This window comes from Neodiprion lecontei, chromosome 7, assembly GCF_021901455.1.
Source record: "Neodiprion lecontei isolate iyNeoLeco1 chromosome 7, iyNeoLeco1.1, whole genome shotgun sequence".
NCBI lineage: Eukaryota > Metazoa > Arthropoda > Insecta > Hymenoptera > Diprionidae > Neodiprion > Neodiprion lecontei.
In genome coordinates this window covers 22,017,238-22,034,358 of record NC_060266.1, presented here as the reverse complement: position 1 = coordinate 22,034,358, position 17,121 = coordinate 22,017,238, and the positions used below count along the sequence as shown (strand labels likewise).

Sequence of the window (17,121 nt, the reverse complement as noted above, 5' to 3'; positions counted from 1 at the left end):
TAAACTAATTCTCATTTTCTACCTTGAACTATATTTTGTCGATTGTTGTAAAAAATGAAAATAGTTGCAGACCGAGCGGTAACCGCAACTAAAAATGTCTCTCAACGTACCGAATAAAACGATCCAACAACAAAGTTCTTGAATTTTAATTCCTCCCGTGTCGCGTATATCATCGTTGACCTCAGTCGGGGCTTTTCAACCCTTCCTCGACTTGGATTGTTCCTTTCGCTTTCCGAGAGTCGACGGCGTGGGTATATACCAGTTTAGACCGTACATCAACTCCAGGGCACGGTAACCAGTGTCAATTACGAAAGTGCAGTCAGGCAGCAGGAAGTCAGGGGCAAGGGGTGTTGGATCGGTGGATAGTTCTGCACCAGCCGAGCCGCAAGGGACAATGGGCGAGGTACGCATAATTGAAATGCCAGGGGTGGAGGAGGAGGAGGAGGAGGAGGGTTCTATAAACGAGCATGGCAGGGAGAGTCAAGCGATCGCTCGTAATTGTCCTGCTAGGACCAACCCCGGGCGATTAACGCCGGCGTTCTAATTTCACGCCAGCCCTCGAGGAGGAAGAAGACGCGACTCGCAGGGTGAACGTCTTGGCCGTGGGATAGCACGGAAAACGCCAAGAACCCGGCCCTTTTCCTGAGTAGTTCTTTAACGGGCCGACGCGTCGGTGAACGATAGCTATGCGTCACATGCTCGAGGAGCCAGAAGCGACTCGTTAGTCTTCCTCGGGGATGAAAACCCTTCGACGTCACTGCCGATCCCGGATCCTTGTGCCGAGGGGTTGAATCGCCGGATCAAAGTTTCGGCATGCGCCGACGTTTCGTGACAGCGGAACTCTTCTCAAATTATTTCAAATCCCCGCCAGAGATGTTACGTCAATTTGTTATTCGGGCATATACTCTTGACGCGGAATGAAGAATTTTTTATTATTATACACTTCGGATGTATTTTAGGATAAGCTTTGTGAGATGTTGAGGAATTTTGTAGAATCATTTGAATCGGATTTCGTGGAATCTGAAGAACAGTTTAAGCGTTACGAATCGTCAAGTTCCGCAAACTGTCGTTAGGTTCCACGACGCGCGATCGATGCTTCGTATCAAGTTCATTGAAGCATCACAAGATCTTATAAAGTCTTACGAAGTTCCAACATTAAAAGTTTCACGAAACTTCATCAAGTCTCGTAAAAGTTTCAACTAGTTTCATAAAGTCTTATCATGTTACATGAAGTATTATCGTCAAGTTTCACAAAGTTGTATCAAGTTTCGCAAGTCCCGTCTTGTTTCTTGAAGTATTATCATCAAGTTCTACAGTGTTAAATCCAGTTCCACGAAGTGTTGTATAAAGTTTTACAAAGCTTCATTTCAAGTCCCACAAGATCCCACAGAGTAGACCCAGCAAGTACGATGAAGTATTGTCATCAAGTCTCAGGAAGTTGTACAAAGTTTCGTAAGTCCTATCGCGTTTCCTGAATAATTACCATCAAGTCCCAAAGTGTTCAATCCAGTTCCACAAAAATTCCCATCAAATTTCACAAAGCTTCGTTACAAGTTCGATGAAGATATATTCATCAAGTTTCACAAAATTGTATCAAGTACCCAGCGCGAAATCTCTTGCAACATCACCAACTCAAGAGAAGTTTCATGAACTTACCGTGAAATCTTGTCAAGTTAGACGAAATACGTTAACGCGGTGAACATGTCTAAGTCTTGTGAAGGTAATTATAAAGTCTGTGAAATGTCACAACGTTTCGCACGTAGTCTGAAAGTGTAGGGTAGATACGCGATGGAATTGTTCGAAGCGATCGCTCTCTCAACCAAAAAAATTCGTTTCTTCGTGACTACGATTCGTGAACATGGCTATACGGTGGCGGTTTCGAGTCGTGTAGAAAATTCCGAAAGGGAGGAGAAAAAAAAAAAAAAAAAAAAAAACCGGCAGGAAGAACAAAACACGCGGAGTAGATTTCCGGGCTCGCATGCGAAGATACAGTCATCGTTGTAGCGGTCGTGTAGGTAGAATATGCCGTAAATATAGGAGGCAATTAACCCTTAACTACCGAATTACAATCCCCGTCGGCGCAGCATCCCTCCCCCAACCTTGGGATAACAATTCTGCGTCAAAGTTATCCGATCGATCGGGATTCGACAGGGAGTGCGCGATTAAAAGTCGACTACCACGGCGGAACGACTAATGTACCGAGGGCTGGGCTTTCCATTTTGCAAGCCACGTGTATCCCCGGCTTCCTGCTATTTAATTTAGCTCTGCCAATTAATTGTTTCACACGGTCTTCCATAGCGCCCGTGAACATTATCCAGCGTTAATGAACGCTCGCAGATTCTCGATTGGACGGGTATGGAAAATGGCCGTGGATAATACAGAGATTCCGTTTCATTTTCCAACTTGCATTAAATTACATCCGATAACAATTGCCCCGGCTATCAATTCCAACTAATTCAAACCAGTTCCAGAGTCCGTTTTCCTCCAAATCTCACCACAGGTTTCTTACATTTGCAACTTGCCCAAAGCACGTGGGGACGATAACTGAAATGGTCAGTTTTTTCCGAGGGTCAAAGTTTGAAAGCTCCGTCAACCATCGATCCCAAAATATGATCAACAATTACGCAAGTAAAAAATGCCGGCTTGCTTTTTGCCTTGGTCTTCCAAAATTTCAGCCTTCACAGGCGTAAGCCCAAGTCAGAACACGCCATCTCGCAAGTTGTTTGTAACAGTTTCTTCCCGCCATACAGTTATAGCGAAGAGCTTCGCGAAGCTTTACGTATTGTTCGGGTATAATAATGCGAGGTAATTCATTGCTAGACAGATTTATGGATAACCCTCTGGAAAGTAGGTATAGGCGATAAGACGCGATTAAATTTTGCAGTAATTACACTCGTTACTCTGATCGCGCGGAGAGAGAAAGAAAGAGAGGGAGAGAGACAGGCGGACCGAAAGTGAGACCGGAATCCTAATGGAATATCTCCTCCTTTCCTCCTTCGTTCGAAAGCCAACTCATACGTAACTTCCATGTTCCAGCCGTAGTTTCGCCCGCAAAGTCACGGTACAGTTCTAACGTTGGTGGTGCACCGGAGAACAAGGATGGCGATAGGTAAGCTATTCCTGCTATAAATTAAGTTCACCCGGCACTTGTGCGCCGCATAGTGCGATAGGTACTACTTAGCATGCAATTAAGCCCGGTCACGTTGTATATTAAAGTCCATGGTGTTCCTTGTTTAGGGTGTTGAAGAATTTTTTCCACCTCGACCTCCCACATCAACTTCAAATTATTCAAAAATAATTCCATAATTTTTTTTTTTTCACATTTTTACCTCTACTCCAACAAGATAGTCCCCGCTCTGCGATCCAAGTTTCTCACGGAAATAACATGGGAAATTTTATTTATTTTTTTTTCCCGGTGCATATTTTATCGTAAGAGTAACATTGTTGAAAGAAATTTCAAGATTTGGAGCAAGTGCAACAATTCGTCGAGATTTTCTTGTACGAGGATGTGTAATATTTATTTAATTTTTTTCAAGATATAAGCACAAATGCCCAACCAAGACCTCGCGGTTACAGATTTTTTTAAAACTTCGTTACTCTTACAGTAAAACATGTCATACCGGGAGAAAAAAAAGTTCTTCCCACGTCATTTCCATTAAGGGTAAACGTGTGAAAAAAAAAAAAATCAAAAAATTCGCCAATTGTATTTTAATAATTTGATAAAAATTTGAAACTGCTGGGGAAAAGAAATATAGAACACCCTACAAGTAAGGTCCACCCTAATATACGCTAGCGAGTTGCCGAATGTGAATCCATAGAAGTAAAAGCGAGCTGTGAAAGCGTAAGAAATTCTTTGTAACATGGGAAGTTCGGAGGTGAAGAGAAATAGGTGGTCAACCAGCCGGTGCTGCAACCAGTGCGAGGGAGTATAAAAACGGTACACGAGAAGTCAGTCTCGGTCCAAAGTTCTCACTCGAGGATAAGTTTCGCGCCTCCCTCCCCGAAATTCGTTCGGGGTAAAATCCTGAAAGGCGATACGGAGGCATGCAGGATGCTCCTCCGGCTTCTGGACGAGGATGAGAGAGAGAAAGAGTTTGTCGGGCGTCGAAGTCCGGGACGGGACAAACAGGACCTGGAGGTTGCCGGTGGCGGTGGCGGCGGCGGAGTTCCGTTCTCGATGGAGGTTGGTCTGCGCGGATTTTAGGAATCAATGCGTCGGGGCGCGTCGGGACGCCTGCGCCACCTTCCGCCCCCGCCATCCCCGTCGGCCGACGACGTCCCCGCGACGGCGCCTGTGCACGAGAGACGGATAAAGCAAGCCCGTAGGAAACGAAGCCAGGACTTCGCGAGGACAGGAACCCGCGTTTCGTCGTCCCCCGAGTTCGGGCACCGGTTCCTCCGAGGATCCTAAAGTTTCACGGAAAACGCGCTAAAATCGCCGCAACGCCTACCGCGACAATTATCTTGTAGCGTTCGAAAACAAGCGGCAAAAATCGGTTAATATATACACATATGTATGTATATTGTAAAACAAAAAAACACGCAAACCTTAGTAGACAAACACTCGGTACAACAACAAAGGTTGTCCAGCAGCTGTGAACACCACTTGACAGTGATCGTACGCCTTGAATTAAACACAGTGCACCCGTAAAAACCAGTGACAAAGTGCAACGATTTTGATTTCCCATTTGTTGCTTTACCTTGTGAAATGAATTACCGTTAATCGCACCGCTCGATTCACTATACGTAATACATTATTTTTCACATCTTTCTTCGATTTATTGTTTTGTTTTTTTTTTTTCAAAAAGCTAAAAGTGACGTCGTACGAGTATTGAATTATCGCGAAACAAAGAGCGAATGCCGAAGGTAGAATCTTTACCTTGGATTAATCAGTGTCGACGCACCGCGTCATTTTCGGCAGCTCGTGAAAGTGTGCATCTTAATTAGTTGTCGTTAGTGAAATCGAGGGGTGAATATTCGTCGAATAGTGGTACGGAGATCCCGCGGGCTACCGCAAGAGTCCCGGAGGTGGAGGAGGAATGACGGAACCCCGGAAGATTCGACCCGTAGAGGGTTAGCGGCATCCAAGGTGTCATCCGCGAAGAGATCGGCCTCCGGACGGCCCCGAACCGCCCACCAACCCCAGACACAGTGAGTGATTCCTCGTTTCGACAACCCCGGCGAAATCCTCAGGTCCGCAGGTGCGGCTAACCGTGTCTGACTTCCGTTTTTTCACCGTCTATTTTTCTTCCCTGATCGACCGCTCGACAAAAGGGGTGCAGTTTCAAGTATATCGGCGTGAGCGATGTGTTCCCGAGGGGGGTTGACCGACGAACGGATCACCCTCGATGATGTAATTGAAATGTAAAATGGTAGGAGGACGTCTAACCAAAAGGGGGGGGGGAACTGTTTCAGCGTCGTGATAAATTCGACAACCCCGCGACGCGACGGCTGCGTTACTTAATTTGGTCACGGTCAGAAAAGTTTACTCGCGCAGATATCACACGCTTCGAGAAATTACTTATCCTTGTTTATCGAAAGGGAAGTTTTCTTTTTTTTTATCTTCTTCGTATTCCCATCATTTTTTATTCTCAAACGGTATATCCGATCTCGACTCGCCCGAGTAAAAGAACAAAGAACGGTTACAAGGCGGGGGGGTGGGTGGGGGGGGGGGGGGAGGGTAACGAATTTTTCATCCCCTTCTCACGCGATTCGCGCGGTTTATATACTTCGACGGACAAGTTTACCCTGACACGGGAATATGTGAGATATTTTAAGTACACCTCGTGCGGGGCTCTTCTTCCCCGAATTACCGGGGCGATGAGGTTAAAACTTTGTCGTAATATGCGAGGCTAAGATACGGGGGTGGGGCTTAAATTTGTTGTAAAAAAAAAAAAAATATTTTGTACGGGTGTTTACCTGCACACGGATAATGCATGGTATGCGCATACCTGTGTATATAATGTACGTGCAGGGTGTAATCCGGGGGACGAGGATGAGGAATAGGAGAGAAACCGGACGAACCGGAAAGCGTGGGTGCGGAGTGAAAGAATGTGAAGAGAAAATGAAAAAAGAAGAATTAAAAATGACGACGAACGAAAGCTCGTTTGTCTGAAATATCGCCCGCGGGGCAGGAGCTTGCAGGTTAATCTCCCGCTCTTTCCGTAACGGAAATAAATATCCGGCGTCACGTCTTTTCAATTATTACAGCCCGTCGAATCCTTCGTTGAATTCGGTATCCTATCGGATCGGTTTCGCAACGATTCGAGGGAGGAGCAACGAGCCGGGGAATCGGAATCGGTAGAATGGAAATAACCGATTCTTCGACCCTAATCGCGAACAGCATCGTCGTAGGAAATTATCCCTCTCGAAACTCGACGAGCGGTTATTCTCCTAAACATAATGCCCGAGACCCGTCGTCTTGTTAAAAGTATTTGCTCTACGAGCGATTCCCGGGTTTCCAAGGGTCGCTTGAGCTCCCACCTTCTCCACCTCCTCACTCTCTCTCTCTCTCTCTCTCTCTCTCTCTCTCTCTTGTACCCTCTCGGCATTCAACGTGCTTGGGTCACGCAAACTTTAGCTTAGCCCAACAAATGCTTTTCAACGCGAACGGGGCGCCGGCCGAGCGACCCACCTGCACACGTTTACCATAAACCATGCGGAGTGCCAAGTTAGAAACGATCCAGGGAAAGGTAAACGCCTCGTCGAGCCTCTCGCTTCGAGGGCGAACCAAACTTGTCATTCTCCAGCCTCACCCCGTGGGTCCCAGGGTGGAGGTCGGGGACTCTGAGGATCGCGATATATGGATGGACCGTAACGGTGTACCGACTCGGGAGGGACGATCATTTTCAAAGTTTCACCGGAGGAAAATCTCATTTATCACAGTTACCCGGAAAATTTGCTGCGATTATATAACATATCGATGCTGCTACACTGAGCGGAATTTCATTTTTTACGGTAACTCGAAAAATTCAGTAAAACATGTGTCGTTGAAAAAAAACTGTTCGAATATTGTTGGAATTACGAAAAACGAAGTACGCCTAACCATTTTGCGCTATCGTCGATACTTTTTTGGTTATTGCAACGCTGAGTCAGTTTCTAGTTTTTTTTAGTCAAACAAGGCTTTAATATCAATATATTGTTGCGCAAGCATTAAATTTTCGCAACAGTTGGAAAATATACAAACAGTGATCGTAATGAGAAAGAATAGTAACGGATACTAGACTTTCCGGTAACAGATAGAAAACTAATTTTCATTTTCTACCTAGAACTGTATTTTTCGATTTTGATAAAAAATGAAAATAGTCGAGGACCGAGCGTTAACCGGAAATAAAAATTTCTCTCGGTGTACACTTCATGCCGCGTTATTTCAACGTTAAATGAATTTTTCCATTTATCAATTGCATTTATCGTTTCACCAACATCAAATTATCCCAATAGTTACAAGAAAATATAATACGACTGACTGTGATTGAAAAAAATTTTAAAAATCTGACAACGCATACGAATTGATAATTCTTGTTACATTTGCAAAAATTAATTCCATTATCTCCGAGCAGAACATAAGAAATAAAAAAAAAATGGTTAAGAACTTATCGGTAACGTCGAACGGAAATTTCTTTCCCTGATACGAAAATCAATCCCTTAATCAACGATCATTTGTAAAAAGTTTAATAGAGGATTAAAATCGTGACACGAAGTCAAAAGCTTAATCGAAATCAGAGCAGAGGATAATGGAGGTTGGAATTTTCAACCAAAGATTTATAAATTCACTTAATTGAATATGGATTTAAACGACTATAAACTTTAATCTCTAAAGCACCGAATGTTTTATCATCGTACCGATGAAAAAAAAAATTATACATAATCCAGATACAAGAAAGGCCAGAAATCGGGACGTCAAATCATTCGATTACAAAAAGACAGGAAGAGCATGAAAAAAATCAGAAGAATCAAGGACATAAAATCATCAATACCCGAATAATAACCAAATCAAGTTTCATATTCAGCCACGAATTAACACTTTCAGTCACGCGAGTCAGTTTTTCATTTCACCTAAAAATGCATAGACTAAGAATTTCGCATAGAATATTAGAAAAAAAAAAAAGAAAAAAAAATATGATGTCACTATAATGGCTTCTGTGACTGAAAGGTATGACAATTTTCCACCTTTTCGCTAACGCAGAGAACAAAATTCATTGTCGCAACGTCTTTGACAAAACGCGTGAAGTTAGTTGTTGTTATTATCATTATTGTTACTATTTTTATCGTTGCAAGTAATTGTTTTCCCGTTTCTTTTTTCTTTTTCTCCCTTATTCCAGCCCCACGCCGCTGTCCGCAATTCTTATTTTCACCTTAATTTTAGGGTTAAAATCCTCCGGACTAGGGGGTAATTGTTTCTTGAAAAGGCACGCCCGCCGCACTTTGAAAAAAAAAAAAAAGGTTGATGGGGAGAGGGTAAATAACGTCGGACACACCGAGTTTCGCGACACCTACGCAAAGAGCTTTACCTCACCCAGAGCAAGGCACATACATATATATATATACACATATGCGTACCTTTATATACTATACTTATTGTGTGTAAGTAAACGGGCGCTTCGATGAAAGATTGAGCACGCCGAATGCCGGGGGTCGCGAAGTCTCTCCTCGTTCCCGTTTCCTGGAGCAGAGGTTGGAGGTGATATCAGCGTTGCAGAGGCCGCCGGGTTCAACTTTAAAGGAACGCCAATTAGGGCCGTGGCTCCTTGTAATTCGACTATCGCTCGCTGCCTTTTTAAACCAATTAACAATTCGTTGAGAAATTATCGAGAAGAATCTCGACGGGGAGGGAAATTGTGTGTGAGGGAGAAAGTGAGAGCAGGATGGAGAGAGCGAGAGAGAGAGAGAGAGAGAGAGAGAAAACGGCGAGACAAGAGATAATGAAAAGAGATTATAATGCGACGAGGGGTGAAAAAGTACGACGATCGAAAAGATAGTCCGACGGATATTCCGCGGAATAATAATTACACGGCTAAATTAACGCCACAGTTAATTAACACTTTAATTTGACAACAATAATTCATTACGATTGATTCGCCTGTCGCGTAATTTCAACTTCGGTTATTACTCCGCCAATCATTTGTACGATTACGTTTCTTTTCCCCCGATTCGTGAGTGCATCGGCTTTATTTTTCGTATACTTTCGAGTATCAGAATCTGGCTTCAACGCATGTTTGCAGAAATTGACTTCGAAAACGGTGAAACAAATTTCGAACGATGTTAAAAAAAAAAAAAAAAAAGAATAATAATAATTCTCCGGTAAAAGAAAATGAATTCATTGAATCCTGCTGCCAATTAATCAATCGACCGAATAAGCCGAGCCTGTCCGTCTCCCCCTCTTCAATTACAACGACTCATCTGGCTCGAATTTGCATTTGGAACGATGAAAACAAAAAAAAAAATTCATTTTTTGTTTTTTACCAATTTTCGCTTTACGATGTGTCAACGTTTTTGCCACGGCTTGAAACTGTAGTGGGTGTAGAGAGAAACGAGGGTGACGGTTATTTTTTGATCAATTATTCCGTTTTTTTTTTTTTTAATTTTACACCGTTCTTATCCGATATCGATCAATAAATCGATAATAATTATCGTGATTGCGAATATAATTCACAAATCGAATAATGATTATTATTTCCGGCGGTGACGGGCGATGAAATAATGAGGGGTTGGGAAATTTGTGCAGGGGGGAAAAAAACCGGTAGAACGAATACAATGACGGTAACAAAAAAAAAAAAAAGAAAAAAACTATGATTATTGTCGCTTCGATTTGATTGTTGCCGCGACATTTTTTTCAACTGTTTAGAGATGCGATGCGTGCGAAACAATATCCAAGTTTTGAAGAAAACTAAGCGCGTAAAATAGAGGAGAAAAAAAAACGTGGGGAGAAAAAATTGCTAATCAAAGCAAGGACGAAAGTATTTGAGTAGCCAAGCTTATATTGTCGTTGACTCTGTACGCTCACATGCCTTAAAAGTAAGGAAGTGAAAAAAATTTAAGTATATAGTTAGACGTTAAAAGAGCAAAAGAAAAGAATTGAAAAAAAAAACGTAAATGCGGGACCAACGAAAAAGCTGCATTATACTTTTTTGTAGAAGACACGATCGCATTAAAGTTTTTCAAAGTTTTTCATTTTATACCAAAGTCGACAAGAGGTGCGGCAATTTTTCAAACGAGAATGAGAAGAAGCAGAAAAAAAAAAACTTTCAATGGTACAAATTCGTGCCGTTACTTTCAATTCGTAACTCGATACATCGACCTGATAAAACCCTGAGAAGTTTTGTCGAGGTTGAAAGAAATTGTTGACAAAATTTACAGAGATTCGTATTGAGGGGAAAAAAAAATAAAAAAAAAAGGTGTAAGTCAAAGACAAATGAAACTTCGACGAATAAAAAAAAAACTAAGAATAAATACAAACTTGAGAATAAAAAATACCATCGGTGTCTTGCAATTATTATACATAGTGTATGATACAAGTGAGCTGTCGGGTATTCGCGAGTGAAATTGGAAGAGAAAGAGAGATAGAGAGAGAGAGAAGAGTTTCGAAGAGCCGTGAGTTCGTCTCTTCAGAAACGTCGAGATCTGGTACTTCTTTGGTAAATGACAGTGAGTATAAAGCGGAAAAGCGCGGACTGCACGAAAAGCTCGGATGCAGTCTCGGAAAGGGAGGGGGAGGGAGAGAACCGATGGAGCTGCGAGTGGAATATAAAGAGCCCGAAGGAGAAAGAGTGAGCGAGAGAGAAAAAAAATAAATAAAAATAAAAATATATATATATATATATATATATATATATATACAGAGGGAAACGTTGGTGCATAGCCGTGTATCTACATGCAGAGAAGAGGGTGAATCGCGAATAATATACGTAGGTGTATTTGAAGCGGGAGAAACGGCAGTGATCCTCTTTCGCAGTAGCTTGAGAGGCATTCTATTCGGCATTAAGTGGATATTCGCTGCTACTGCTACTGATGCTGGGAATAGTGAGCCGCTTACCTTGCCCGCGAAATATTCGAGCTTGAAGAATCGTTACAAACAGACCTGGCGGGTTTTTATTTCATCCGTGAAACAAGATTTCGTGTTATTACACCGAGATGAGGGGAGAATTCGTTTACACGCACCCGGGGAATTTTAGGTGAATAAGAAAATGAGAAAATAAGATAAAGTAGAATGAGCGCGAGAGGGGAAGATGAGGGACGAGAATTATGGTTGGACGAATTGAATTCGTTGAACGACAACACAGGTTACAGGGTCGCAGTTTGAGTTCCAAATTTGAAATTTTTCTAATTACGTATTGTTCGCTGGGGAAACTTCGTGTAAGGATATCAAACTTCGGAGAAACGACAAAGTTACCAATGGTTGGTAACTTGACACCTCAGAGTTTCGAAATTCAACATACGATAGAGTAAAAATATAAAAATATACTCACACAGCGTAATTTACTCGGCTAGTCGGTGTGAAGGATCAGAAGAAGCGAAAATTGGAATGACCACGGGATTCCGAAAGTAAAAGTATCGAAAATCGAAAACAAAAGAAGATGAAAGTGCTGAAATTTCACAGAGTCAGAAATTCACGGAATTGAAAACCATCGATTATTCGGTATTTCTATGTTTCGGATTTTAAAATTTTCTCCTTTTCGTACCATTCGAAACTTTGACGTTTCGTCAGAGCTCGATTTCTTCACTTCAAGTTTCGCCACCGAGAAATTTGGAATTTGGCGCTTCCGAAAATTTTCAAACTCGGAATTTCAACCCTGACTCACGTTTTTTGTAACTTGCGATTTCTTGTAATGAGAATGTTATCAAAAACGCTGTCCGCTATACTTTTCATGCATGCGTAGAGACGCAGCTTTTCAAAGTGTACAGGAACAGGTTATCTTAATGCGATAGTCGTTAAGGTCGTTAGAATCCTGTAACAAAGTTGGAAAGAACATTTTCCCAGTCGAAGGATAGCATCGCGTCCTTTGAAAGTCCTCGTCACGCCAGGATGCTCCGCAAAGTTGAGTAAATAACACAGTTTCAGTTTCGGTCTCGGATTTTTTTTTAGTTCGTTTCCTTCTTTTTTTTTTGCTTTTTTTTGCTTTTTGTCGGGGATCGAGTTTCGAGTTTCTAGCCGCGTGCGAAACGGCACAAAAAAAAAAAATAAAAAGGTCAAAAATCGATACATTTTATCAATTTTTCTTACACGAAATAATTATCAAGCATTGAGCGTTTCATCGAATTATTATATTCCTAAGTTATACTAACTGTGATATCGTTTGAAAAATATGGCAATTTAGAATACTGGACTTGTGAGGCAAAAACTCACCTAGACATCAATATTTGTTTAAAATCGTTTCAAATTTGATGAAAATCTAGTAAATTCGTTCGATTTCGATCTATGATAGCTCATTTTATTCCGAAGACTGCAATTTTTTTATTTTTTTTTTTCTCACAAAGTCACTGAAACGGATTTTCTTTCTTACGCGGTAGTCGATTCGATATTGCCATTCGTTGAAGTATCGAAAAATTGGATGTCCAGCGATACCAGCATGATAGAACAAAAAGTATTTCGTTGATTTTGAAGAAGGTATTCTGAATAAAATGAGTCGCATCTTACAGTGAAATGGTTAAATTAACCAGACTTTCAACAAATCTAAAGCGAATCAACACAAAGCATCGACGACTATACTTTTTCTAGCAATTTATTCATTTTCTATCTTTGTATGTTTCATCGTCAAATTTGACAAATAGATAGCAACTATACATCACCGAAGCCATACCACCAAGAGTGTCGAATAAAATTCCGTGCATTAATCAGTCATGTAACATCTGGTACGGAAATTAAACTTGTACACGAAAGCGTTTCGATTGTCCAAAACGATAACTATCGTATTATTATTTATCGCTATAATTCGATGGCACGCCAGTGATTGACAAAAAAAAAAAAATTTCCCGTATTCACGGAATTGAATCTCTGCTGCACATAATTAGTCACGAATCATCAAACGAGTTACGATAATCGTCAACAATCATTCAAGTATTATAAATCAATCAAATTCACTTCCTCTTGTGAAATTATCGTCGATATTCGACATCGATTTCAGCCGCCAAGTTATACGCCGATTACCTAATTTATTGGGCTAAATTCTACCCACCGATGTAATCTCAGTCTATTACGTATGTATGTATGGGTATGTAAGGGATCGAGTGTAGGAGGGTGGTATTCGTACACGTACATGCAGCCTACCAGACCCGTGAAAATCAAAGCTCTGACTCTGGCTGTCTACAAATGTTTGACCGAACAAACCGGGCTTCCCGGTCTTCTCCTTCAACAGGATTTGCGGCTTGAGGAGCTTTCACGAGCTTCTCGTGTCCGTCGGCTTAATGAAAACCTCGCAGGCGGCGTAGGTAGATTTACACCGAAAAACAGCGATTTCAACCGAGGAAAATGAGCGACCCCGATAAATACGGTCACTTGGAATCCGTTCGTCGAGCGAATTACCACCCCGCCAAATTATTATTATTATTATTGTTGTTGTTGTTGTTGTTGTTGTTATCGTTATTTAACGGGAAATGAATGAATTAACGAGAGAAAAAAAAAGTCATTTTGAATAATTGGAATTGAAAAGAAAAATAACGACTAACGAATATCCCGACAACTATATGTATAGAGTGATTAGCTAACGATCGAATGTTTTAACGCGCATGCGCTAAAATTCTATAGCAAAAGCAGTTGTTTCGTCAGGGTTACCAACATTTTTCAGGTTACATACATCGCGGCGACCTGTCACCTGAACTTAAGACGGTTGGTCAACCTGATAAAACAACGATTAGGCGCTAAAATTTTAGCGCTTGCGCGTTGAATCGTTTGACCGTTAGCTAATCACTCCGTATAGATATATTTATGTATATATGCATGTATGTATTTGGAATAATAATTATCAGTGCGATATTATCTGTTTGATTTTAATTGTATTATACACGTTAAGCGTACAATGCAGAATCCTCGCTGTTGGCGTTTGACGGTAAATAATATCATGGTTGACGTTATATTTGGGCAGAGTATGCGATGAATAAAACGAAGTGTAATGTTTACCTACTCGTCGGATATAACTGTTGTTTCTCTTCACTGCACGGTTATCTGATTGATCCGTGAATAAAATAACTGGCTGCACCTCCTCTGGCAGGAGAATTTTATTTTTTTATTTTTAGTATTTTACCAAATGAAAAATTTCAAAACAGTCAAGGATACGTGATGAAATATTTTTTTGCGTTAAGATTAGGTCGATTACATGAAAAAATGACTGGAGCTGAGGATAAATAATTTTTTTTCGTTCGGAGACGATGATTTTCGTGACGATGTGAAATTTGAAATTTGAAACGTACGATTTTACAGGCTAAGAATATGTCCGAGCAAAATTTCGACGAACCAAAAGTTTGAATAACAAGACAAGCAAGGATTGATAAATCGTTTACAAAAATTGCGATTCGGTAACAAAATGTTAAATCATGGAGTTTGAAATTCACATACCTTTTTACGAACAACGTCAACGTCAAACAAGGGAACCAATGCGTAGCCTGTTCAATAATGCCATTTTCCGTGTGTGTTTTCACACGTTATCGTTGCTAATTTCAGCCTTGTTTCTTTGCATTAAACAATTTTCCGCGCTATATCAACGGCAAAACAGTCGACGGGTTTACAAGAGAAAGATGAAGAGAGATAGAAGTATGGTCGGATGAACAGGCAACAAGGAAAAGGCGACCGCTCATTGCGGGTGGATAAAGCGAGTGCGGACAGAAAGGGGCAAGTAGACCGTAGGAATAGGACAGGTACGTGTAATTTGCGGGCAAAAGATCAAACGCGGGGTAAATACGGTCTGAAAGCTGTTGTGCGCTTGGAATTGACAATACACACACCAAACCACGAATAACGGGAGGAGCTTTCTCTGGTCGCGTCGTCGTGCACTACCGAATCTAGTTTGAGCCTCGTTGAATTTGGTTTTCTACTCGCCGAGCTGGCGCTGCGCTCCGAAAATTGAGGGTAGCTAGGGGGGGAGGCTCGGTAGGATCTCGCGAACGTCGAGCGCCGATCAGCTCAGTCGGTAAGTTGGTCAATTTTCGCGGAAAGGCCTCGCGAACCTCCGGCACCGATCAGCTCAGTCGGTAAGTTGGTCAATTTTCGCGGAAAGGCCTGGCATACGTCACGCGCCGATCGGCTCGGTCGGTAAGTTGGTCGATTTTCGCGGAAAGGCCTGGCATACGTCACGCGCCGATCGGCTCGGTCGGTAAGTTGGTCGATTTTTCTCGGTAAGATCACACGTGCGTTAAATGCCGATCAGCTCGCACTCGTGGAGTGTGAATTTGTACTCGACGGCGGCGTCGCGACGCCACGGCCTCGACTAGCCGTCCATCTGATAGGGCGAAAACGACAGTTTCTTAAATCGTTACGCCGACCAGACACGATAGAGTCGAGAGCCGGCCCCCGGGGCATTTTACTAGGATAACCGACTGTTTGCTCGACGTCTCGGTGCGTGTTTGTGTAAGTGTCTGCGTTTGCATTTTCGTTCGTCGATGTGTACCGATGCGCACGCGAAGCTGCTTCCCTTTTCGGTAAATAAATTCCCCAACCCCTTGCCGCGTCACCGTAATTACACTCACCGTAGACGTAAGACGGTGTCAAACCCCTTCAACTTTGTTCCAAATAATTACCGAATAAACCAAATGCTCAGCTTACAAGTTTCATGCTAATCTCGCGTCTCACTTCACGCTTGTCTTCTCGCTTTAGGTGTTGAAAATTCCCCAATTTTAAATAATTATGTTTCGTCAAGTGATTAATTGTTAAAAATTCATAACGTACATCGAACATCCCATCGATGGTAGACAATTCTTCTCGACCGTTCAACGATTCCACAATTGTCAAAATGACCACGTTCAAAAGTTCAGGGTGTTTGAAAATAATCGCACCGACTTCATATTCCATCCAATTTCTTCGAGCATTGAAGAGGTCACGTTTTTTCAGCCTGGCAAAATTCGTTTACGAGAAGGAAAAAATTCAAACTAATATAAAAAAAAAAAAGAAAGAAGAATGGTGCAAGAAATACTGGAATCACGAAAAATGCAGCGATATTTTCTAAGCATTACGAGAATCCCGAAAGGAGTAACCGACTTCTCGTTGGAAGAGTGGTTGCACCTTTAAAATGGTTTTATATGTACCTACATACCCTCAACACTTGCCGTAGCAGCGGCAGGCGATTACGGGGTTGCGAATAACAAGGAAGTGTGTTAACAGGTGCGAAGGCAGTCACACAGGCAGGTAGGCAGGTGCTGAGGCACTTGCACTGAAGCCGAAAGAGAAGAAAAGAAAAAAAAAAAGTTTACGACCGCACACACACACGTGGCTGTAACGTCGGTTTGAACCAGCTCGACGACGGTACGACGTCCAACTCGCGTCGTCGCGACGCCGACTAACGACGTACGGCCAATTTGGTATCGTGTCAGATACACGACTCGATAGTCTGACATCGAAACCCCGCAATATTATGGTTCTCAAAGTAAGTTTCTTGCTAAGGGGGCTTCAACGTTACCGATGATATTTTCAAAACTACAATCTAGCATTCAAATAGGCCGGAAGATGTCTCAAGCCAAGGAGTCGACATTTTTTTAGTCCAGACGATCAATTCAGCCAATGGGCCGATGAAATGCAAACGATTGGGTATCTAAATACCGAGGATTAAATTATCAGAAAAATTACAACAAGTGTAACGAGTGTCGTAGCTACTGGAAAAAAAAAATTCAACAATTCAGGTTACCGTGTCGAATTGTTATGAAACAATTCGAAATGTCAGATTTATTTTTACGCCACAACACGATTAATGAGCATCGAATTAAATTTTTTCGTAAACAGATTCCCTAAAATTTATAAAATATGAACGTTGATTTCATTTTCTTAAAACCGACGAAGGGGAGGTAGTTTTATTTTTATAGAGTTAGTTTTGGTATCTTCTTTGATCCAAAATGAATCAAAGCATCGGGGGAATATTGCGACTTATGTCCACCTGTGCCTACCTTAATTAAGACCGAGCCCGCTCGCCTCCTAACAGGGTT

General features: G+C 41.9%; 1 protein-coding gene across 1 annotated transcript in view; it reads left to right on the top strand.

The window, feature by feature from the left end:
• The first annotated feature begins 10,713 nt into the window (after positions 1 to 10,713).
• Positions 10,714 to 17,121, top strand: part of LOC107228039 (hemicentin-2) — a 155,352-nt gene continuing 148,944 nt past the window's right edge. Inside the window, exon 1 of the mRNA XM_046745253.1 lies at positions 10,714 to 10,766. The gene's annotated coding sequence lies outside the window, so the exon portion shown is untranslated. The remainder of the gene's footprint in view (positions 10,767 to 17,121) is intronic.